At 40.9% G+C, this 24,633-nt stretch overlaps 1 protein-coding gene across 1 annotated transcript in view; it reads right to left on the bottom strand.

Moving 5' to 3' along the window:
* LNX2 (ligand of numb-protein X 2) overlaps positions 1 to 24,378 on the bottom strand; it is a 79,770-nt gene extending 55,392 nt beyond the window's left edge. The window contains exon 1 of the mRNA XM_024755515.1: positions 24,181 to 24,378. The gene's annotated coding sequence lies outside the window, so the exon portion shown is untranslated. The remainder of the gene's footprint in view (positions 1 to 24,180) is intronic.
* Between the last annotated feature and the right edge of the window lie 255 nt (positions 24,379 to 24,633).

Here is a 24,633-nt window from a genome sequence, read left to right as displayed (position 1 = left end):
TAAATAATTGTCCTAATTCCAGTACATCTAACTCACACTTATGTTCAAAAACCATGTCATTACTGCCCTCTAAATGATCCTATTATGGTAGTTGCTAATGGCCCTTCTATACTCCCCCTATGCTGTAACTAGAGCCAGAGAATCCTGTGTCTCTCTCACCCTGAGCCTCATTTTCCACACCCGGTCACCAGGTTCCTACTGATTCTACCTCCAGAATATGTTACTTATGCCTCCTCTTTCCTCTCCTCCTACCACTACTGTTATTTATTACACTTGCTCATTTAGCCATCACTCAAAAGGTTTTCCCATCTTCTTCTTCTCCTGTCTGTCCTTTACAACACTGGCATCCAAGCACCAGCAATATTATTTTCCCTGCTGAATACTCTTCTGTAGCCAATTGTTTCTACAAAATGAAAGCCAAAGTCTCACGCTGGCACTTAAGTCTCCCAGCTCTGGCTCCTCTAGTTTCATTTCCTGACACAATTCCACACATTCCATGCTTTGGCCAAACCAAACTACTTACACCTTCTGACCTCAGCATGTTCTCCCCTCGCCTGGAGCGTGCTCTCCCACCTTGCTGGCCTGCAGAACGCCCATCCATTTAATGGCCAGCGGCTGCGAAGCTCTTCCTGATCCACCCAAACATAACTACTCATCCTGTCCCTTACGTCATTGTGGTACTATTACAGTCACTGGGTTCCTCACTGCTGGGGTCAGCAATCACTTGTTTGCATGGGTCTTCCCTGCAGACTGAATACCCCTTTAAAGACAGGAATCAGACATGTACACACTGCTGTATTTAAAATAGATAACCAACAAGGACCTACTATAGAGCACAGGGAACTCTGCTCAATATCCCGTAACAACCTAAATGGGAAAAGAATTTGAAAAGGAATATATAAAACTGAATCACTTTGCTGTACACCCAAAGCTAACACAGCATTGTTAAACAACTATGCTCCAACATAAAATAAAAATAATTTTAAAAAAAGACAAGAATCAAACCTCATCTCTATAACCCTAGCATTTGGAGCATGTCTGACATAGTTTGTGGTTAATCTCAACAATCAATGAGGGAATGAATGAACAAATTTCCTCAAATTTCACCTGCCTCACCAAATCCTGACTATAATCCCTAGAATTTGTATTCCCACTGCCTCTGTCCTAATTCAGGTTCCTGTTACTTCTTGATTATCTCCTCTCTGTCCCTTCACCTCTCCATTGCAAAAGGTGATCTCTTAACAAACAACTATGATTCTGTCACTTCCCTCCAGAAGAAAAATCTGGTTCTAAGAGAGAGACCAGGCTTCTTAACAGGACCTGTCTGTCACTATCATTCCCACCCCACACCCCACACGCTGTGCTTGAGCTGGACGCTGCGTCAAACCATTCATTGATCACAAGCCGCATACCTTGATGTTCCCCAAAGTGGTGAGCTAGTCTCTGTGACCAGGAGAGTATCTTCCTGCTATGGCTCCCTCCTGTCTCTCCCTTACTTCCCGCTCCTTTCACCTACTCTGTCCCTCCCCATTCCCTACAACACACTCCCTTTACTCTCCTCACCAAGTTCTCGAGGCCTCCTTTGTGTTATCGCAGGCTCCAGGCGCGCAGGCTCAGCGGCCATGGCTCACGGGCCCAGCTGCTTCGCGGCATGTGGGATCTTCCTGGACCGAGGCACGAACCCGTGTCCCCTGCGTTGGCAGGTGGACTCTCAACCACTGCACCACCAGGGAAGCCCTCTATATCCTTTTGATGGTCCTTTGTAGAGTCACCATTCATCGTCTAAACTTACTTTTATAGTATTTTATACTTTACAAATTTACAGGCTAGTTTTACCTGTAAATTTTACCTATGAGATTTACCATTTTCAGATACAACATAAGGAGAGAATTATGGGAAGAGGAAACTATCTTCAAATCATACTGTAGAAAAGGGTTACTTCTGGAAAATTCTCCTGACCAACATCTATTTTAAAATATACAGTGTAGATTCTTGTTAGGTTTCTCAAAGACTGACGCTTCTTGAACTTGTCCTTAAATATTGTGCTTTGTTGTCCTGATAGGGGCCTCCGGCTACAGATAAATTATTATGAGAAGCTCTTAAGAAGTGGTAATAATTATCATTAGATATTTCAGTGGTTTTATCACCAATATTAAGATATTTAAGTGAGGACAATCTAAAAACTAAGAGATTTCACAATTCTTAACTGTTCCTATATCCTAGCTCTAAATAAAACATAAAATCTAATGATCTTGTTGAAAGAACACTTCTTAAAATTTCAGAATTAAATTGTATGCATAAAACAGCTACTATCTGACAAAGTCACATTCTACTCCTCCAAAATTTATATATTTTTGCTTCTTCAAATTTCTCTATTTAGAGAGCTGAGTTAGGATTTTTTACTTTAAAATATCTGTTGCTTAGGAGTCCAATATGAGAAACTGTTCTGGTTCTAGAAACAATCTGATTTAATCTGGACTAATCTATAAATGATTACAAAGACACAAACATAAACCTTAACACTTTAGGAAAAAAAAACTATAAATTAGGATAGATGTTCAACATAAGCTAGTACAAAATAAACTAAGCAGAACAACATTTTTCCACAATTACTGGAACCTTATATCATTTCCCTTGATGTAGTAAATGTTACATATTCAGAGTTCATCATAACACCTTAGAAATATGTCTTCACTCTTAAGAATACCTATAGTCTTCTGAATGGATAAAAAACAAGACCCATATATATGCTGTCTACAAGAGACCCACTTCAGACCTAGGGACACATACAGACTGAAAGTGAGGGGATGGAAGAAGATATTCCATGCAAATGGAAACCAAAAGAAAGCTGGAGTAGCAATTCTTATATCACACAAAATAGACTTAAAAATGAAGACTATTACAAGAGACAAAGAAGGACACTACATAATGATCAAGGAATCAATCCAAGAAGAAGATATAACAATTGTAAATATTTATGAACCCAACATAGGAGCACCTCAATACATAAGGCAACTGCTAACAGCCATAAAAGGGGAAATCAACAGTAACACAATCCTAGTAGGGGACTTTAACACCCCACTTTCACCAATGGACAGACCATCCAAGATGAAAATAAGTAAGGAAACACAAGCTTTAAATGACACATTAAACAAGATGGACTTAATTGACATTTTTAGGACATTCCATCCAAAAACAACAGAATACACTTTCTTCTCAAGTGCTCATGGAACATTATCCAGGATAGATCATATATTGGGTCACAAATCAAGCCCTGGTAAAGTTAAGAAAATGGAAATTGTATCAAATATCTTTTCTGACCACAATGCTATGAGACTAGATATAAATTACAGGAAAAAAAAACTGTAAAAAATACAAACACATGGAGGCTCAACAATACACTACTAAATAACCAGTATATCACTGAAGAAATCAAAGAGGAAATCAAAAAGTACCTAGAAACAAATGACAATGAAAACACTAAGACCCAAAACCTATGGGATGCAGCACAACGAGTTCTAAGAGGGAAGTTTATAGCAATACAGTCCTACCTCAAGAAACATCTCAAATTAACAACCTAAACTTGCACCTAAAGCAATGAGAGAAAGAAGAACAAAAAGCCCCCAAAGTTAGCAGAAGGAAAGAAATCATGTTATGGAATCTAAGAAAAAAAAAAGGTCATGAAGAACCTAGGGGTAAGACGGGAATAAAGACACAGACCTACTAGAGCATGGACTTGAGGATATGAGGAGGGGGAAGGGTGAGCTGTAACAAAGTGAGAGAGTGGCATGGACGTATACACAATACCAAACGTAAAATAGATAGCTAGTGGGAAGCAGCCGCATGGCACAGGGATATCGGCTCGGGGCTTTGTGACCACCTGGAGGGGAGGGATAGGGAGGGAGACGCAAGAGGGAAGAGATATGGGAACATATGTATATGTATAACTGATTCACTTTGTTATAAAGCAGAAACTAACACACCATTGTAAAGCAATTATACCCCAATAAAGATGTTAAAAAAAAAAAGATGTTAAAAAAAAAAAAGAAATCCAATTCATAAAAATAAATATTTTCAGGCTTCCCTGGTGGCGCAGTGGTTGAGAGTCTGCCTGCCGATGCAGGGGACACGGGTTCGTTCCCTGGTCCGGGAAGATCCCGCATGCTGCGGAGCGGCATGGGCCCGTGAGCCATGGGCGCTGAGCCTGTGCGTCCGGAGCCTGTGCTCCGCAACGGGAGAGGCCGCAACAGTGAGAGGCCCGCGTACCGCAATAAAAAAAAAAATTAAAAAAAAAATTCAATTAAATGTTATTTATATATTTATTTCTAGTTATAAATTGTGAGGATGCCTTTTAATCTACAAGATTATTGAAGTTCTAGTACACAGAGTTTATAGATTCATTATTTATCATTACAAACTTTCTATAATACTTTTAGCAAAGCTAAATCAGCTTCATTTGTAAAAACAAATTCTAAAGGAAAAGACGGTGAAAAGGAAATCCTATGAAGGTACATTAAACATACATGTAGGGCCAGCCCTAGATCAATTCTGTCTCATACATTTTGTTTTCTTAATCATTTTTCCCTTTTCTATGTCCTTTCCTTCCTCCATTTCAATATTACCGTCTCTACCCTTACCTATTTCTTTTTCAAACAAAACCTCTTTAAGGAAATAAATCTCAATCAAGTGATTGTTATACGATTTATGAAAATTAATATACTACCTTGTTCTAAGGACATCTGTGTGTAACAGAAGACAAAGTGACACATTAAAGGAATGAATCTTTAATTAATTTAAGATACTGTCAAAGAAAAACATCTGAATGGAGCTGACTTAATACGGAGACTTCCCAGCAAACACCTAGTATAATATATAGATAGATGTCTCTTAGTCAAGTTTAACATGCCTGCATGAACGTGATTCTCTGAAGGTACCTTCCTCCCCTAAATAGGCATTTTCCCCTCAAAAATAATCAGGCTTCAGTCAGCCTTCCTGTTTTTTCCATTCTCAATCATAAAATTCTCTATCATTAGATTACTGCTAGAGGGAAAAGCCTGTAAGGCCTGATCATCAGAAATCAATCTGTCCCATTTATGGATGGCCAACGTCCCTAAAACCACATCTTCCTAATTTCCTGATAAAGTAAGGCACCCAGCCAGGTCAACACTCTAAGAAAGATGGTCATTTACAGGCACTGCTATCACACACACAGAGAGGCAGACCTTCGATATAAGGGTGTCAGGGTTAGGTGGACTAGAAGAGGAACAAAGGGTTATGCAAGTAGAAGGGAAAAAGAGGAATTTCTATTGTGATCATTTGGAAAAGTTTCTTAGAGAAGTGCTCTGGCTCAGAAACAAGAGGGGTTCTCCATAGGAAGTAGGGGGGCCAAGGGACAAGAGCTTTAGAAGAGAGAAGGTGTTCTGGGGAGAGTTGGAGCACCACGTGTGACTGTATGCATGTGAGGGAGTGGGGGAACAGAGGGATGGACTACGGTACAGAGAGAAGGCTGGAGGGACGGCTAAGCCACTGCAGAGTTCTGAGTCATGACTTGATGTGTGCAGGTCTGCGTGTCACGGGAGGAAACTCTGGGATACGTAAGGGGGGTACGGCAATAAGGCAGGAAAACAAAACAGGAAGTTATTACAATGGTCAAGATGAATAGTAATGAGAACTTGAACTAAGGTATAATGTCTAGAAACAGTCCAAAGAAGAAGAGTGAATTTGAGCAGCATTTTAGGACGTAGACATTAAAGAGGGGCAAGAGGGTAAAAGGAGGACTTAGCATTCCAAAACCATCACAGACATATCCAAGAAAAAAGACCTGTAAGTGAACTTTTCTCGTATTTCCCATCAAAATATACCTACCTTCCCTGTAATTCAAGATTAGTTTCTCAGTCATAAATATAAGAATTTCCTGGTATTTCCCCAATTTACCAGCCCATTTGATATTTTAGTCTGTGAATTATACCCTGTTGAGAAATAAAATGTCTTTCAAGATTTACAGAAAAAGTCCATCCTCAGGAGGAGTTGTAGTCAGAGGCCTGACCTGCTTTGAACAACTAGGGCTCTGGGCTAGACGATCCGTAAAGCTTCTTCCAGTGCAAACTTCTCTGGAAGCGGCACAGTAAGGGGTGGGGGTGTTTAGAGGGGAGGAGTCTCATCATTGTTTAAAACCAAAAGGCAACAATCATGGTCAACGCCTATGGACCTAAGGCCCACACCTGCCTGAAACGTCAATGCCCAATAACCTAAAGGAAAATACAGTGAAGTCAGAAAAAGACTGAGACGCAGGATACTAAAATGAGAACAAGTGAAAGGAACAGAATATGTGATGGGACAGAATACTGGGATGTTTGTTATTAGACAAAAGGGGATATGACTGATGTCATAAAAAGACAAATAGTCTAAATGAGGACAATTCTGACATCTAAAAGGAATGGGTTTCAGGAGATAATTATAATAGCTAATATTTATTGACTGCTTACTATATATCAGGCATGGTATTAACTAAACCGGGAAATTAACAGATTTAATCCTCATGATAACCCTGAGTTTCATATCATCAGCATCCCCATTTTTCAGATGAGGAAACTGAAAATAAGAAACATTAAGTAAATTGCCCAAGAGCCCAAAGCTAGTAATTGATGGAACCATGATTCAAATCAGGCACTCTGACTCCAGAGCTATAATTTTTAAAGTACATACCGTACTTAAGTGCCTAAAGTAAATGTGTAAAGATTGCACACACCAAAATATGCACATGTACGTATATACACATTCAGGTATACACACAAACATCCATGTATACACACACATATATATGTTCATACAAATAAATGGATGATAGACCCATAGGAAAATAATTTATCTTCTGTTGTTAGCATCAGGGAGGCTAATTTCCAGAAGAAAACACATATTGCTATTTATAGAAGGGCCAAAATGCTTAGATGGACCTAATCTCTTAATCTCATAGTTATTTCCCACAATTCAGTATTTTCATTTTAATTTTTTACTGTGATAAAAATGAAGCCTTAAAAATTGACATTCCAGGAATTCCCTGGCGGTCCAGTGGTCAGGACTCTGTGCTCTCACTGCCAAGGGCGCAGGTTCGATCCCTGGTCAGGGAACTAAGATCCCAGAAGCCCAGTGGTGCAGCCAAAAAAAAAAAAAAAATAGCATTCTTTTTTACATCCACAAAATTCAAATAACTTTGTGCTTCTGCATTCAGATATCAAAATCAATTTGAATAAACATAAAACCATATAGCATCTCAATTTCTGAGCTGTCCATCAATCTCTCTAAAAACTTCTTGGAAAACGTTCACTTATATTTGCCATGGGGCACAAAATTTTTACAAAGCTCTGAATGCAGCTTCATATATAAAAGAGTATCCAGTCAGCCCTCCGTATAGGCAGGTTCCGCATCTGCAGATTTGGACTGAAACCAACCAACACTGGGTGAAAAACATCCAGGAAAAAAATTCCAGAAAGTTCCAAAAAGCAAAATTTAAATCTGCTGTGAACAGACTATTCACATAGCATTTACATTGTATTTACAACTGTTTATACAGCATTTACCTTGTATTAGGTATTATAAGTAATCTCGAGATGATTTGAAGTACATGGGAAGATCTGCATAGGTTATATGCAAATACTATGCCACTTTATATAAGGGACTTGAGCATCCCTAGATTTTGGTATCCTCGGGGGTCCTGGAACCAATCCTCTGCAGACACCGAGAGACTACTGTACAAATGTTTTAACTATGTTTAAAGCTTTCTTCCTAAGTCTTCAGGGTACAAAAGGAGACTTCATGCTTCTTCATTGCAACGACACTGCCATCCAAGGCCATCTACTACTACCTTGTATATTAATGTGTCAGGATCTGTATTCCCACCTTTTTGTTTGTTTGTTTTTTGCCAATGGCTCTGGGTTATACAATTTGGGATACAAATGCCTCTCTCCCTACTAACATCCTCAGTGCAATCTGAACTTATGATTCCTAGTAAGAGAAGTTCACTTTTGTTACAGACAATATAATTATGTTTTAACAATGTAAAGGTCAGTCAGCAATATTTACAAAGCATTCATTAGGAAAGAAAATAAATGACAAATGAAAGCAAACAACAAAGGTGTCTAGTAGAAATAGAACAGCCCTCATCATGCTTTAGCAACTCTTTTGCTCTCCAGCAAACTATTTTAATAGAAAGGATGGGCTTCAAAAGAAAAACAGAAAAAAGTGAATAGTTAACAACTTTTCCTCAAATTCAATTTTTACACTTGGGATCTCGAACTTGAGATAGATCTAAATATTTAAATTTCTGGGTCTCAGTTAACAATGGCAGCAAATATCACCCAGAGACTATTACAGCAACACAGGCAGTCTTTTGGTTGCTGTTTCCATGGAAACCATCTAAAGGAAGAAAACCTAGTAGCAAAACATAATGTATTTTTTAAAAAAACGATTCATCTTGTTGACCCCTTTCAGTTTACTAAACACGGCACATAACAGGTACATACATTAAGCACTAGAAAATTCACAATTCATTCAACAAATATTTGTCAATCATGCTGCGTGCCAGGCACTGTGCTAGGGGGCTGGGTCACTGTGGAGCCCTCACAGAGCTTGTCTAGCACAAAGACACTAAGTAGCCAGTGACACAGAAACAGGAAACAGAAAGAAAGCTCATCAGAGGGCTTGATGAAAGCTGGGAAGTCTGCAGGGATGCGATTAATTCACAAAGCGCCATGGACAATGTTAAGGACTTGGGTCTTTATCCTAAAAACAAAAAGCAGCAACCGAAGGGTTTTACGAAGGAGACTGACAAGATGAGATCTGTATTTCAAAAACTTATTCTGGATATGCTGAGTTAAGAATTAAAGAGAAGCTTGAAAGAACGGGGGAGTGCAGTTAAAAAGCCAGTAGAGTAGTCTAAGGGAAAAAAGATAACGAACTAGGATGGTGGCAGTGTGGAGGGAGAGACTGGAGAGATTTAGAAGGTTAGACGGATGAGTTAAGATATTGTGGGGGAGTGAGGGTGAGAGAAAAAAACATCCAGGTAACTCCCAGGCTTTTAAAACAGAAAGCAGCAGTGCCATTCGCTAGGTTCTGGTGGTGGAGAGATCATGACATATTGAATGTGATGTGCCTGTAAGAGACATCCATCCAGATGGGGGTATCCAGGCCTGGTCATGAGAGGACAGGTCTGCACAAGGGAGATATGTTTGGGAGCTTTTAGTATAAGGAGGCACTGAGGCTATGAAAAGTAGGTATGAGGTCATCTAGGGACAGAGTACAGAGTGAGAAAAGGGATAAGGAGCAGTAAACATCAATACTTCTTGGTTTCATATTCTGACTTGTGTTTTGCAACAAACATTCAATGTGGATTGTTAAGTATAGCTCAAGAGCAACATAAAAGAATATAATTGATCTTGATCTTATTAAACTTGCCAATCTAAATATTTTGCTAGAGAAACAGGATCAGAATGATTATCAGGAAGATAAGGACCAAAGAGATTCCTAAATTATACTTACAAGACTGAGATAACATAAAAGAGTCACAAAAGAAAACCACGTGGGGGAAGGTGTCTTCCTTCACAGTTTGATAAAACAAAATATACACCTGGGTGTTTCAGAGATACCATAACATGTTCAAAATCAAACCCAAGATCATTTCCACCAAAACTCAGTCCCCCTCTAGTGAACGCACTCACCAGCACTGGCCATGTAGGCATGGAAGCCAGACACTCAGAGGTCATCTGTGACACTGCCCTCTCCCTCACCTCCCACATCTGTCCATTACAAAGTCCTACCAATTTCACTCTGCATAATTTTGTTCTGACTTAACTCTCCAACTTTTTTTTACCACAATCCTCATTGATTTCACTTCTCCAATCCATAGATTTTCTATTAGCTCCTTTAAAGTATAACGTGCTATTTTGACTCAAGACTTTTGCAAATATTCCACCTGCCTGGAATACTCTTTTCCACTCTCCTCTCCTAAATAACTCTTTCTTGTCTTTCAAAATGTGATTTCTTAAAAAAAAAAAAAAAAAAAACAACTCTGTCTGGCACCCAAGACTCTGATAGGTCTCCTGCTATATGGTCTTATAACACCCTATACATTTCCCTCTTAGTACTTATCGCAGTAATTCTTTACTTGCATGATTATTTAATATGTCTTCCCCACTGGACTGGAAGCTCTGTGAGTCCTGGGCCTGTGCTCTGCTCAGCACTACAGTCTGTGCACTAAGCACACTGCTTAGCACATAGAGAACGATAAATAACATTTTTAAATGAATCATTAATTCTAAACCACTGATAAATGACCCAGTATATAGGAAGGAGAGAAAGAATTTAGGCTAAGTCTCTGACTCCAAGTCTTGAGCTCTCAAGCCCAATGTCACACTGACTGCCTAGGTTGAGACAGGAGGAGCTTGGTTGACAAAGAATAAAAAAGGGATCAAGGGTCTAGATCAGCACTGTCCAATGGAAATATAATGTGCGGCATATATAACTTAAAATTTCTAGGAACCACCTTAAGAAAAAGCAAAGAGGTGATATTCATTTTAATAATATATATTATTTAATCCAATATATCCAATATTATATCACTGCGTAATTAATATTTTTAAAATTAATAAGGTGTATTACAGTCTTTTTCCATACTAAGTCTTTGAAATCCAGGGTGCATTTTATACTTAACAGCACATCTCAATTAAAACTAGCCACACTTCAAATGCTCAAAAACCACACAAGGCTAGTGGCTACTACAACGGACAGCAGAGATACAGGTATCCATACCTACATGAGGATTAAAAGTATATCTGACAGAGTAAGACAGTCCTTCCCTCAAAGAACTGACCATCTAATTAGCAGATAACCGTTACATAGTGACATAAGAGTCATGGAAGCCTAACTGTAGACTCACTCAGTAAGAAAAGCAGCCCTGAAGCAAGGGTTATACATACCGGGTGATGCACACTAGGTGGGCGTCTCTGCTAGGATGCTTCAAGCTCCTAGTAGAGGGGCAGCCAGAGCTGTCACTCAAACGGCAGTTATTACAATGATTCATATTTGCAGTTCTACAATTCTGCACGTTTACATTTCACAACCAAAAGGAAGGCAGTGTACAGTGAAGATATTAAAGCCTTCTAGGGTGATAGTCTTGAATTACTAGAAACAATTTACTTGTTTCCCCTCTCCATCTAACATTGTATTCTAACTGAATTCAAGGAAAAGACTACCTTCCCCCTCCCCCTTTTAGAATAAAATCGATGCACTCAACACTTCTCAAAATGAAAGACGCTCTAAGAGTGCCCACTACACACATTAATACTGTAGAGATACAACCTACAGAATGATGAACACTGTAAAATGCACCAAGACATTTCAAATCAGCAAGCAGATTTGTTAAACAAGTAATTTTTCATTCAGCATAATTTTTACTGTAATATTCCCCAATAACCAAGTTTTTTAGCAAAATGTAAAATGTATCAAACAGCTATTCTTCCATGGATGTACTATATTTGCCAGATCAAAGAAAATTAGAAAATGCTCCATTTTCTCTTAAGTCATCATAAAGATGACTAACTTTGTTTTTTTAAGATGACTAAATTTTTATTATGTTCAGCATTCCCTTTAAAAAAGGAATAAGCAAGAGGGTCATGATTTGTAGTTTAAAAAAGAGTTCAAATAATCTTTTTTTCCCTATAATCATATTCAGCAGAGAAAACCTCTGCGTGGTAATATTTACATGTTCTTCACGAGAAACAAATTTTTTAAGGTAATATAAACCAGCAAACAAAAGACGACTAAGTTAAATTTCAAAAAGACTAGCAACTTAACACAAATTTTGAGCTAATTTAAATCAAAGTACAGAACTGTATGGTTTAAAAATATCTGTCTATACAGATACATACATGAGTGTATATGCACAAAGCATGCCTAGAAGGATATACAAAAAACTCCTAATGGTAGTCAACTCTGGAGCAGCTGGGTGGCTAGAAAAAAGGAGTGCAAGTCTCACTTTCATTAAGTATCTATTTGTACAGACTGACTTTTATGTGCATGGGGGTATACCACAGTGGAAGCACATACAAAAGGAAATAAAATAGGAGGTAGAAATTCTAGCAGCCAAGCTTGGTTCTCACATACATGAAATCAAAAAGCTCAGCGAGGTCTTCCCTGGTGGCGCAGCGGCTGAGAGTCCGCCTGCCGATGCAGGGGACGCGGGTTCGTGCCCCGGTCCGGGAAGATCCCACATGCCGCGGAGCGGCTGGGCCCGTGGGCCATGGCCGCTGAGCCTGCGCGTCCAGAGCCTGTGCTCCGCGACGGGAGAGGCCACAACAGTGAGAGGCCCGCGTACCGCAAAAAAAAAAAAAAAAAAAAAAAAAGCTAAGCGAACAAACAAGATGTCCACATCAAAAACAAAAACAATTTTGTGGAGCACTAGAAATAAAGTAGTATGCCCAAGACAATGCTTTTTCTTCACTGCTTCATGTGTTCCAAAAATAATTAGGTAAAACACAAGCCTAAATATTAAGATCATATTTATCTACAAAGTGACTTCATACCCTAAAAAAGGGAGAAATGCAGTTACTGCTGCATAATAATCTTTTTTCAGGACATATAACATAGTTTTATACCGATTCTATTCATACTCTTTGAAATGTCCAGGGTTGGAACACTTTTCTAAGAATCAATTTAACATACAGCTGTAATAACACGAGCAGATACAGACGAATTTGTGTTTTCTTGTATATACTTTCATTACCGCTGCTCAAGGGAAATCTGCTATTGCATCCTGTTTCTAAAAATGCACTACAATGTCAACTGATGAGTCATGGGTCACACTCCAAATTCTTACGTACCAAAGGAAGCAGGATACAAAAGTCCTACGCATCAACTGTAAAGACTGTCTAATCAGCTGAGTTACAAATCAAGAGCTCTTCATGAGGTGAGATAGATGATAGTTTTTTGAAAAGACGTGAGAAAATTTAAAAGAAAACTGTAAGGATTGATAAAATCATTTTCCCTTTGTCCTTCTAATAACTGGTAGGTCTTTGTTTTTCTTAATTCAGAACATATGAATAGTAAGTACTGTTGAGATACTGACAGGTACAAAGTCTCAGCTTCATGCAAAGCCAAATTATCTGAGAAATGATTTTCCGGATGCCTCGCTTCTCTTCCTTCCTTCCTACTTTTGCTATTTAGTCATTTCACTGAGTGAGAAATCTCCAGGAGAGGGTACGAAAGGGCAAGAAACAGAGATGGCACGATTTGTGTCTTTCTGGCAGTGTTAGCTAAAAGTTTTCCTGGTGAAGAAAGCAAGCTAATAGCTGAATCTGAGGACCAGCTGTAGATTTTAGTCATCGGTAAACAGATCACTGAGATCTGACCACACTGTCATTTTCTTCCTAGCGTTTGCCATTATCCTTCTCAATTATCTGCTCGCCTGCCCCCGTCAGCATGTAAACTCCATAAGAACAGGGATCCCACTTGTGTTCACTGAAGAGTCTCAACATCTAGAAGAGTGCCTGGCGTATAACAGACATTCAATAAATATCCAGCGGGAGAAAAGACACATAATTACTACTTAGCCATCTTGGACCGGCACAATTGCAAAACTGTTGAAATTTCTTTTCTCTTGAGACTCCTCTTTACCTACAATTTATAATAATAATTTTTAACTTTTGCCTTGCCACAGAACTCTCTATGCTTATGCTCTACCATTTAAATATCATATTTGCATCAAAATATAGTAATTGTAATGAAACTGTAATCTGATTTATCTCAATTTGATTTTTTCAATTTTCTATTAAAAAAATAGAAAGATATTCTTTAAGATGAAGATGTCACTTTAAAACTTTATTACTTTAAAACTGAATTAGAAATATTAAGCTTTATCTCCCAGATAGATATCTTTCCATAAATCCTAGTATACTTTGAGAGCAATTTCTTTGTTTTTTATTAACAGAGCAATTTTGTTTTCAAAAGGTTCAAGTAACCAACAGAGTAATTCTTTGTGGACATGTAAAGAATGCTGTACTATGCCTAAGCATTTTAAGAGCTACTTAATGGTCTACTTTGATTTCCTCCAGGACCAGGTTTGATTTACTGCCTGTGAATCCAGACTATAAATAAAGAAAATTAAGTCACATTGTCACATTTAGAAAGACTAAAATCACACTGAGCAACTTTATAACATGTAAACCTTTTATAAGAAAAAAAGTTAGGGGACTTCCCTGGTGGCATAGTGGGAATCTGCCTGCCAATGTAGGGGACATGGGTTCGAGCCCTAGTCTGGGAAGATCCCACATGCCGTGGAGCAACTAAGCCCGTGCGCCACAACTACTGAGCCCACGTGCCACAACTACTGAAGCCCGCGCGCCTAGAGCCCGTGCTCCACAACAACAGAAGCCACTGCAATGAGAAGTCCGCGCACCACAATGAAGAGCTGCCCCCTCTCGCCACAAGAGATAGCCCGCGCACAGCAACAAAGACCCAACGCGGCCAAAAATAAAGCAACAAAAAAGTTAATTGAAAACTTTCAAAAGTTAGTTGAAAGCCGAGATTGTATCATCCTTCTGTATACTACAAAATGGATTCATTAAAAAAAATTTTAGTCCTTTGTGTAAACAGCTACCATACCATTAAAACTCACCATCCAGACTCACAGAATAAATCCTGAATGCTTTATTAATATACCTTCAAAGGTGGACAAAGCATTCAAATATGCTGCAAATATGCTCCACACACCTGGAAAAAGAACAAGTCAGAGACCCAGAAAAATTACATCTATTTTTAACAAACTCTGAAATTAGTCTATTGAAGTATCAGTTAATGTATCTCATCTATAACAAAAGCACAGAGCCTAAAATTAGAGAAATTAATGAGATTGATAAATATTTCATATGAGATCTAATTGCTATGGATATTTCTGAAATTTTACTAAATGGCCCTGACAGAATGGTCTTAAAAGGCAGACTACTGACTGCACACAGTACGTATTTAGTAGGAAAGACACAGGATGCAACCATATGCAGTCTGATACCTGGCTTCTCCCCAGTCATCTTATTTTTCAGCTTCAGCTAGCCCTAGATTACTGATTGTTTCCATACTGGTGTCTCACTACTACAAGAAACAAAAAGGGAAGAGAAATTCACACTAGAATATGCTACAGTTGACCCTTGAATAATGAGCGGGCTGGGGTGCCAATGCTCCCCCCACCGCTGCAGTTGAAAATCCGTTAAAACTTTGAGGAGGGCCCTGGGTATCTGTGGTTCCCTAACTGCAGGCCGAGTAGTACTGTAGCACTATTTATCGAAAAGGAAAATCTATATATAAGTGGGCACACAGAGTTCAAACCCCTGTTGTTCAAGGATCACCTGTAAGAAGCACCATTTGAGAACTGTGTCCTTAAGCAATGTCATCCATCCCCCCCAAACTAAAACTATTCCATGTATTTCAGAACTTTCCCTCTTATTTACATAAGGTCTCAGAAATATGTTGAAAATATTTTGTTTGGACCCTTACTTACACCATATCTAAAATTTGACTCAAATGCATTTAAGAAACGATAAAACTCCTAGAACAAAATACAGGGAGAAAGTTTCATGACATTGGATTTGGCAGAGATTTCTTGAATAGGAGACCAAAAGCACAGGCAACAAACGCAAAAATAGACAAATGGGACTATATCAAACTTAAAAACTTCTGCACATCAAAGGACACAATGAAGTGAAAAGGCAACCTAAGGAATGGGAGAAAATAGTTGCAAATAACATATCTGATAAAGGGATAATATCCAGAATATATAAAGAATGCCTACAAATCAACAATAAAAATCAAATAACCCAGTTTAAAAATGGGCCAAAGACTTGAATAGAACCCAAAGATGATGTACAAGTGGTCAACAAGCATAATGAGAAGATGCTCAACATCACTCATCGCCAGAGAAACACAAATCAAAACCACAATAAGATATCACTACATACCTGGTGAGATGGCTACTATCAAAAAAGAGGGAATAACAACGTTGGTGAGGATGCAGAGAAACCGGAACCCTTGAGTATTGTAAAATGGTGCAGCAGCTATGGAAAACAGTATAGGGGTTTTCTAAAGAAATTAAGAGTAGAACTACCACATGATCCAGCAATCCCACTTCTGGGACTGAAAGACCTGGGATCCAGAAGAATTGAAAGCAGACCTTCAAAGAGATATCTGCACACTCACATTCACTGCAGCACTATTCACAATAGCCAAGAGGGAGAAGCAACAACCCACATGTCCATCAACAGATGAATGGATAAACAAAATGTGGCATATACGTACAGTGGAATATTCAACCTTTAAAAGGAAGAAAATCCTGTCACATACTACAGCATGGATGAATCGTGAGGTCATTATACTATACTAAGTGAAATAAGCCTGTCACAAAAAGACAAGTACTACATGGTTCTAACTACATGAGGTATCTAAAGTAACCAACTCCACATAAACAGAAAATAGAACGATGGTTACCAGAGGCAAAGGGGAGGGGAAAATGGGGAGCTGTTGTTACGCGTACAGAGTTTTAGTTCTGCAAGATGAAAAAGTTCTGGAGATCTGTTATACAACGATGTGAATATACTTAATACTACTTAACTATGCACTTAGAAGTGGTTAAGACGGTAAATTTTATGAGATATGTTTTTTACCACAATAAAAACTGAAGCAGTATAAAATATTTTTGTTAAATTATTATTATTTTGATAAGATTCCTTTTACTTTACCCACTGAAAATGTAGCATCTGCACTGAGATAGGCTACACGTGTAAAATACAGTTGAGCCTTAAACAACACAAGTTTGAACTGCGTGGGTCCGCTTATACACAGATTGTTTTCAATAGTAAGTACTATGGTTCTACATGGTCTGCATTTGGTCGAATCACCAGATAGAGAGGAACTGTGGACAGGGAGGGCCGACTGTACGTTATCTGTGGACTTTCAACTGCCTGGGAGGGTCAGTGCCCTTAATCCCCATGTTGTTCAAGCGTCAGTCGACTGTATAACCATATTTCAAACACGTAATATGAAAAAAGTCAAATGTCTTGTTAATAATTTTGTATTGACTACCTATTAATACATTTTGAATATACTGCTTTCAATAAAATATTCAACTTTAAAATATTTTGTCATGCTTTAAGAACAGTAACGAGAGGGGCTGCGGGGTCAACGGAGCTTTGTTTTATGAGTTTGGGACTGGAGCATATTTACAGGTGAAAAAACCAGCAGGGAGACAAATTAAATACAGAAGGCAGTTAACTGATGAAGCTCTCCTAAGAGACTCTGAAGGATGGGATCAAGGGCACACGTGGAAAAATGAGCCTCTGACAGACCTGAGACTTACCTAGACAAGCTGGGAAGGGGAGGGACAGAAATCTGCTAAATCAAATCAGATCCTCATGAACTGACCAGATTATCTGCAGGCTGTAGAAGTAGGGGATTGATAAAGAGTTTGTGAATGACGATGGTCTAGAATAATCCAAAAGTGAGACAAGAACAAATCCTGATTAGGGCCAACAAGGCCCACATGACCGGCCCTGCCTACCTCCCAGGCCCCATCTCACACCACTCTTCCCCAGCTCTCTCCCACCCACCTCTTCACCCTCCTGCAAAGTGCAATCCCCACCTCTGACTGCTTCGCCTGAGAAGGGTTTACCTGTATGACATCTACTCAACCAGATACCTGTTTCAAAGACAACTTCCTCAGGGCGGGTTCAGCGACACCCAGCTCCCCAGAGACTAGGTTAGTTCCCTTTGTTATACCCCAGACAACACCCCGTGCCACTGCTACCCAACAGAAACAGAATGTGAACCACATGCACCATTTTAAATGTTCTAGTAGCCAAGTGAATGAACTATTTTTAATATTTTATTTAATCCAACATATCCAGGATATCACCTGAGCTATTTTATCCTTTTTGATACGAAGTCTTCAAAATCTGGCGTGTAGTGACACAGCGCATCTCAACTCAGACCACGCACACTTCAAGAGCCACAAGTGCAGGTGACTACAGCACAGCCCTATACTATTTCTTCAAAGCACTTACCGTACTTTATAACTATAATGTGTGCTATTATTTGATGAATGTCTCTCTCCTCTAGAATGTAAGCTCTATGAGGATACCTCTGCCTGCCGAATTCTTAGCTCAGTGTCAGAGCACTCAGTAGATGCCAAATAAACATAACTGACTGAGGGGAGTGCAGGGGACGGGTTGTTTGAGAGGTGATGCCCTGCACTGAGGGCCTGGCTTTCTAACAGCGTTGCCGAAGCAACTCAAGGAGAAGCGGTTAATCCAGCAGGGTCGTTATCCGGCAGGCACTGAACAAAAGCAAGTTCAAGAGAAGCAGGGTGCCAGTGAAAGCATATAGATTCCACAGATGTTAATACAACAGAGAACGGGAGGTGGGGTGGAATAAAGGGATTGGCAAACCATCTCTGCCCAGAGGAAGGGCACCGAAAGAGCACTTGTGGGTGAGAGCTGGAAGGATAGGCTAGGAGGCAGGTTGCAGTCAGAGAACAGGGTACATAAATGTAAGGTCCCTAATGTGGAAAACAGGGCGGAATGTCAAAATACAGTGGAAGTGAAGGCCACGGAGTTGGGGAGCCAGGTATTAGAAGTCAGAGGTATCGTCAACCTGCTTTGAATTGATGTGAGGCGGCCACAGTGGGCGGCAGCTTGAAGCAGGATCTCAGTTCCCAGAGCGGGAATCAAACCCAGACCTGGGCAGTGAAAGCGCCACATCCTGACCACTCGACCACGAGGCACTAGTGGCTAGAAGCAGGGCCCTGGCTCTTGTCTCCTTTGTAAAAAGAATTTTAGCAAAGAGACAGAAAATAGTGAAACAGGTGTTTATTAGAAGAGCAGACACATGGGCAGGCTCAGAGAAAGAGTCACATGCTTTTGGGGTGGCTTAAATTGCTTATATAGGGGCAGTTTTCCAGGTCTTTGTTTTCCTCTGGCCAATCATCTTGCTTCCATCCCATACTTGGTCTGACTCAGGGCCCTCCCCCGTGTGCATGTGTATCTTTTAGCCAAGATGGATTCCAGTGTGAGGGTCTCTGGGAGGTTGGCAGGACAGATTATGGGCTACTGTCCCCTCCCCTGAGGACCCCTTCTGTGCAAGTGCAGTGTGGGAGGTCACCTTGACCCCAAGAATGAGAAATATGTGGCCTCCTGACCTAAGCAGGGCTTAGTCCCTCTTTGCTCCTGCCATTACCGTTATCTCGAAGGGTCCACAGGAGACAAAGTCCAGCCGCTTACCCTGTTCCTGTTATTATCTTTGTCTCAAAGAGTAAACAGGAGACTAGTCGTAAATGTCTAACCTGGGGCCCATCTACCTCTTGCTTCGGAATGATTAACTCCACGACTGAATGTCTTTTAAGATTTTAAGTTCTCCAAGGGCAGAGAATCTTTTGTGTCCCTCACAGCCAGCCCAGTGTTGATCACATCACTTATGCTGCTTGCTGAATACACTTAAATTGAAAGTCAAACTGCAAACATTAAAATCATGTGGAAGAAAAGTGGAAACAGTCACAATAAAACAATGAAAAAAGATATAAGCGAAGGACTCCAATTTACTGGTTCAATAACTATGCAGTTTAACTGAACAGGATTAATAACTCTGATGAAGGATTAATTTTTAATACTGGTAGCCAAAATCCCAACTTTGGGGGGGTGAGTGGGGGAAGGGGTATAAATACATACCAGACTCACTTTATTTTTACCTATAAAACAAAGTAATAACCAACAGAGCCTTTGGAAGCTTTACTAAAGCCAAGTACACCTTGTTTTACATAACATATACATCCTCATAACTTGGTTATGAACATTTTTTACAATGGCCCCCATTATATACTTTAGGGCAATTTGTCATTTAAAAGAACTCTAAGATTATTCTTTCAATAGAGGAAAAAAGTAAAACATCATTTGTTTACATAAAAGTGGTATGCTTTTTAAGTGGACACACGATAGTTTATAATATACTCATCTATATAAAGAAGCCCAGAAACACACGATATATGTAATTCCTACAGTAGACCTGTATATATACATAGTACGTAAAGTTTTATTTGCCTATTCCTATTTTCTACACTTGTTTCTATTTCTCATTTCTCCTTCCCAGTCCAATTTTGAGAGAAAAACAAATTTCCGCTACATAATTTCTCCACCGAGGGATCCTGATTATCAGAAGTAATAGTATTAAATCTCGAGGCTGGGAAGATAGAGGCATAAACTATGCTCGACCCTCTCTGCCCACACCACTTCTTCTATTCCTATCTTTTCAGCTTTTCTTATCAATCTCTTATCTGCTCTGGAGTTTTGCTAATAAGAGGACAAAGTTATGACACAGCTGTCATCAGTTTAACTCTGAACAAAGCAATATCCCTACATAAGTCTGTTCCTCCCTACTACACCCCACAACTTTCACAGTAAAGGGGGGAAAAGGAGGGAATCATGCAAATTAACTATAGCAGCTGGCGTTAAAATCACTGAATCCTAATAGTTATAAATTCTGTTACAGTTCCGGTATCTTCCTACAAGAACATGAAATACTTTAAGCTTCTTTGCTGGTTCAAATCTTTTTTGTTTTCCCTCTGACCAGTGATTGCTCCAAAGATTTCAGTAAGTCTGTGGGCCAAGACAGATCAAAGCCAATGGATCCAATTCATTTATTCATGCATACATTAATATTTACGGTTGTAGTACTTGGGGACTCTCCTTCGGTGAGCAAATCAGGATCCCTGCTCTCATGAAGCATACATTCTGAAGGACAGAGCCTACGATACCTGCCTCTTTAAAAACATACTAACTAGATGCATTTATCACCAGAACGTATATCATGAACATTTGCTTCTTAAAAAACTCCTCTTATCAACTTCTCATCAGTTAATACACAAAATAGCCATTTCTTCTATCCAACCAACCAAACAACTTATATAATCACAGATTTTTCTACTCTTTTGTACTTTCTGAGGAAAAGAGACATGACAGGAAAGCTAAAGGGGATTTATTTTGTAAATCTCCCAGGCCCCTGAACAGGGTCATTTTAGGCCTGGCTAAGTCTTATACAACTATAATTTTACATGAAGATATACACAGATATACATAACATATTTATATATATATATATATATATTTTAGAACCAACACATTACTTCCTAAGTAAACCTATGAAATGAGAACTTTGATTCTTCTAGAAACCTTGGATTTTGACATAGGAAGGTGGGCCTAGAGTGAACTTTAGCCCCATAAACAGGAAGAGTTAAATGACTCTGCCTAACAAAATTAAAAAGTACTTGGATTTTGGGGGCGCGATCAGCAAGGAGAAGAAGAGGAGGGGGAGAAGGGCATAGAGCCAACCTGATTATAGGAGCCTGGAGTTCCCTTGTGATGGTGGCCAAAATGCATTTTAAAGCTAGAGATGCCCAATATCCGACACCAACACTCCTGGCACTGTCATATGTAAACCTCTTCTCTGTCCCCCTTCCCCCAAATCTTCCATAAAGCTGACCACACCCACAACGGCTTTATGTGAACTCGTTTTTCTTTTCCATTCTTTCCTAGCTCCTGCCAGACACAACCATCCAACAACTGCATCACAGACTTCTCAATCACCCATGAGCACCTCAATGGGTTGGTCCAAAACTATCTTCCTTTCCCTATTCCTACCACCAATTGTTTTTAACTCTTCCTTCTCGTACTTCCGCTGGCCCGTTGATGTTATCACCACGACAGGAACAACTAATATTTATTAAGCACGTGTAATGTGCCAGGTACTCACCAAGGGCATTACACGCGTAATTTCATTTGATCCTCAACCCTACTAGACAAGTACATCGTTTTCTAAATGTTAGGGAACCAAAGTTCAGTTAGGATAGTAATTCTAAGGGTAAGTGACGGAATTCAATCCCTGTTCACGGCCACCTTAACCAGTATACTCCAATGCCCTCAAGTCAAAAAACCTAGGAATCACCCCTCTCTCATTAATCATGTGTAGTCACTTACCTAATCCAACCAGTCACACCTCCCAAGGGCCGCACCATCTCTACTCCACTGCCCTCAGGCAGAATAACAACGAGCATCTACCAAGTTCTTCCTATGTGCCAAGCACTATTCTAAGTAGCATACATGTTTTTCAAGTTTTATCCCCCAAACCCTATGAGACGAAGAACCTAAGGAAGAAAGAGGTTACATAATGAGCGACAGAGCCAGATTCAAACCCAGATAACGTGAATCGAAAAGTGCTGAGCACTTAAACCCTACAGTATAACAGCTCCTGCTCTGTCTCCCTACTTCCCATCTGGACCCTCACCATCCTCCAGACTGCCACAGTTATCCTTCTGGAATGCACATGTTATCATGACATTCTCCTACTTAAAATCAGCAGCTCTGTATTCACTGACTGGATAAAGCCCAAATTTCTTAATGCGGCATACAAAATCCTTCATGCTTCTGTTCAAGTCAGTTCAATAAATATTTGAGTGCCCACTGTAAGCAAGGCAAAGTGCTAAGTGCTCGGGAATGAATAATACACCAGGCCCTGGCCACGACTCCAACCCCAGACACTGTGTGCTTCAGCCAGAGGAACCATATGCAGCTCTCATAAAGCAACACCGTACACGCCAGCCCCTTTGCCTAGAACGAAAAATCTCTCAGCAATTGGAAGTGCCTGTGTGAGGCCTTCCTTAACAAGCTCCAGGCAGAAATGCTCCCACATTTAAGTTCCCACAGCACCTGTTCAAATTGCTTTCAGGTAGCTGGTAGAAGAGAGGTATAGATCAGCTTCCAAACAAGACCACGAGCCAGTTCAGGGCAAGAGCTGACCTCTGCCATCCACGCCCGGCACACAGAAGACACCCATTTGCTAGATGAATAAATAATGAAAAATGTATAACCTGATGAGAAAAAGAGAGGAACAAGTTACAGAATTATGACTGCTAACACACAGGTGGGACAAATTAAAAGCAGTGTTACTCTACTTCGGTTCCGAGTTGGCCTACATTTTACCCCTATGGGAAAACTCATGTGTGGGACTTGGACAAGCTAAAAAGGCAAAACTTTTGTTATTCGTGGCTCAAGAAAGCTCTGACAGGCCAAAAAGGATACAAGATCAAAGTCCATTTTCTAAAGGGGTGTGGAGATGGGAATCAAATCTATCCAAGGAAATAAAATTGACCTACTGAGATCAACTTCATCAGTGCTGCGTCACAGTACAAGCAAGAAAAAAAGTAAATGAATAAAAATCAAAATCTGTCCTGGGACGAAGGCCAATCTACAGATAAGTACCACTGCTGCAAGAATGTGAAATTCTTAAAGTGAAGACAGTTCCAGTCAACCGGAGCTCACAACTGTTTCCTCTTCCTGAACCGCCGCTGCTTTTCATTCAATTTCGTTTCTGTGATTTAAAAAGAAAACAGCTACACAGTTAAGGCCACGCATGAGTGTAGTGTAGCTCCTGGCAGATACGAACGTCCTAATTCATAACCTTAAATGTACACAGAAACATCAGAAGAAACACTACATCTAAGTGGAAAGTCCTTCGTCTAAAACAGGGCATGAAGCTCTGAAAAGCGAGTGATGTCTTTCCTGAATGGTGCTCTGGGTGCGACTGCTTCCAAATCAAGATCCGAATTTTGAAATTCCTCCCTCGAAGACGTCAAATCTCTCTCCCACCCTCTCGAGTCTAAAGGGAAGGGTGAGAATTCACAGGCAACAGGCTGGGACCGAGGGTATGATCTCTCCCCACTCCTTTGCTGGGAACAAGACCGAGGTAAGGCAGCTGGCGGCACTCTCATTCACGGCAACATACACGCAGGGAACAGAAAACTCATCCCCACCTCTCCCCTCCCTAAAATTGGAGCAAGCGACGCAAAGACCAGCGAGACGGTGGCCGGAACCACCAAACGGTAACAACGGCGGGCACCCGGCGCCGGCAGCCCGCGCCCTCCTCCCCGGACGAGCGCGGCGGCCCCACACCGGTCCGCATCCCCGCAGCCCGGCCGGGCGAGGAGAGCGCGGAAGACGCTGCGGCGCCACTCCGGCCGCCCCACACCCCACGCCGCCCGCACCTGAGGCGCGGCCGGACCCGCGAGCCGGCGCAGAGCGAGGCGGGCAGGGCAAAGTTACTCACCGGGGGAGCGCGCCTGCCCGGGCACACCCGGCTCCCGGCGCCGCAGCCCAGCGTCCGCTCCGCTTCCGCGGCCCGCTGAAGGAGCACGCGGCCGGCCGGCCGGCCTCCGCTCCGCCGGGAATCGCCGCCGCCGCCGCGGATTTCCTGGCAAGAAGCAAACTCTGGCCAAGACTTCACTTCTCAACCGCCCCTGCTGCCTTCCCGCGGGCGAACGCCAGGGCCGAGCCGCGCAACCCGACACGCACCCGAGCCAATCGGCGACAGCACAGGGCGGGAGGGGGCGGGCCAGAGGGAGGCTCCGCCTATCCGAGAGCTCGGGAGGCGGGCCAGGCCTGGGCCGTCACTAGGAGTTAGAGTGAGCCCGCACCGCCCCTCGCCGCCCGCCCTCCCCCACGCCTCGGCTGTACACGCAGCCCGCCTGATTTGCCCGCGCTTGGGAAGTGCCTCTTGCGC

This window comes from Neophocaena asiaeorientalis, unplaced genomic scaffold (assembly GCF_003031525.2).
Source record: "Neophocaena asiaeorientalis asiaeorientalis breed wild unplaced genomic scaffold, Neophocaena_asiaeorientalis_V1.1 scaffold59, whole genome shotgun sequence".
NCBI classification, from domain to species: Eukaryota; Metazoa; Chordata; class Mammalia; order Artiodactyla; family Phocoenidae; genus Neophocaena; species Neophocaena asiaeorientalis.
Note: the sequence above shows the minus strand (reverse complement) of the source record. Positions and strands in the feature narration are given on the sequence as shown.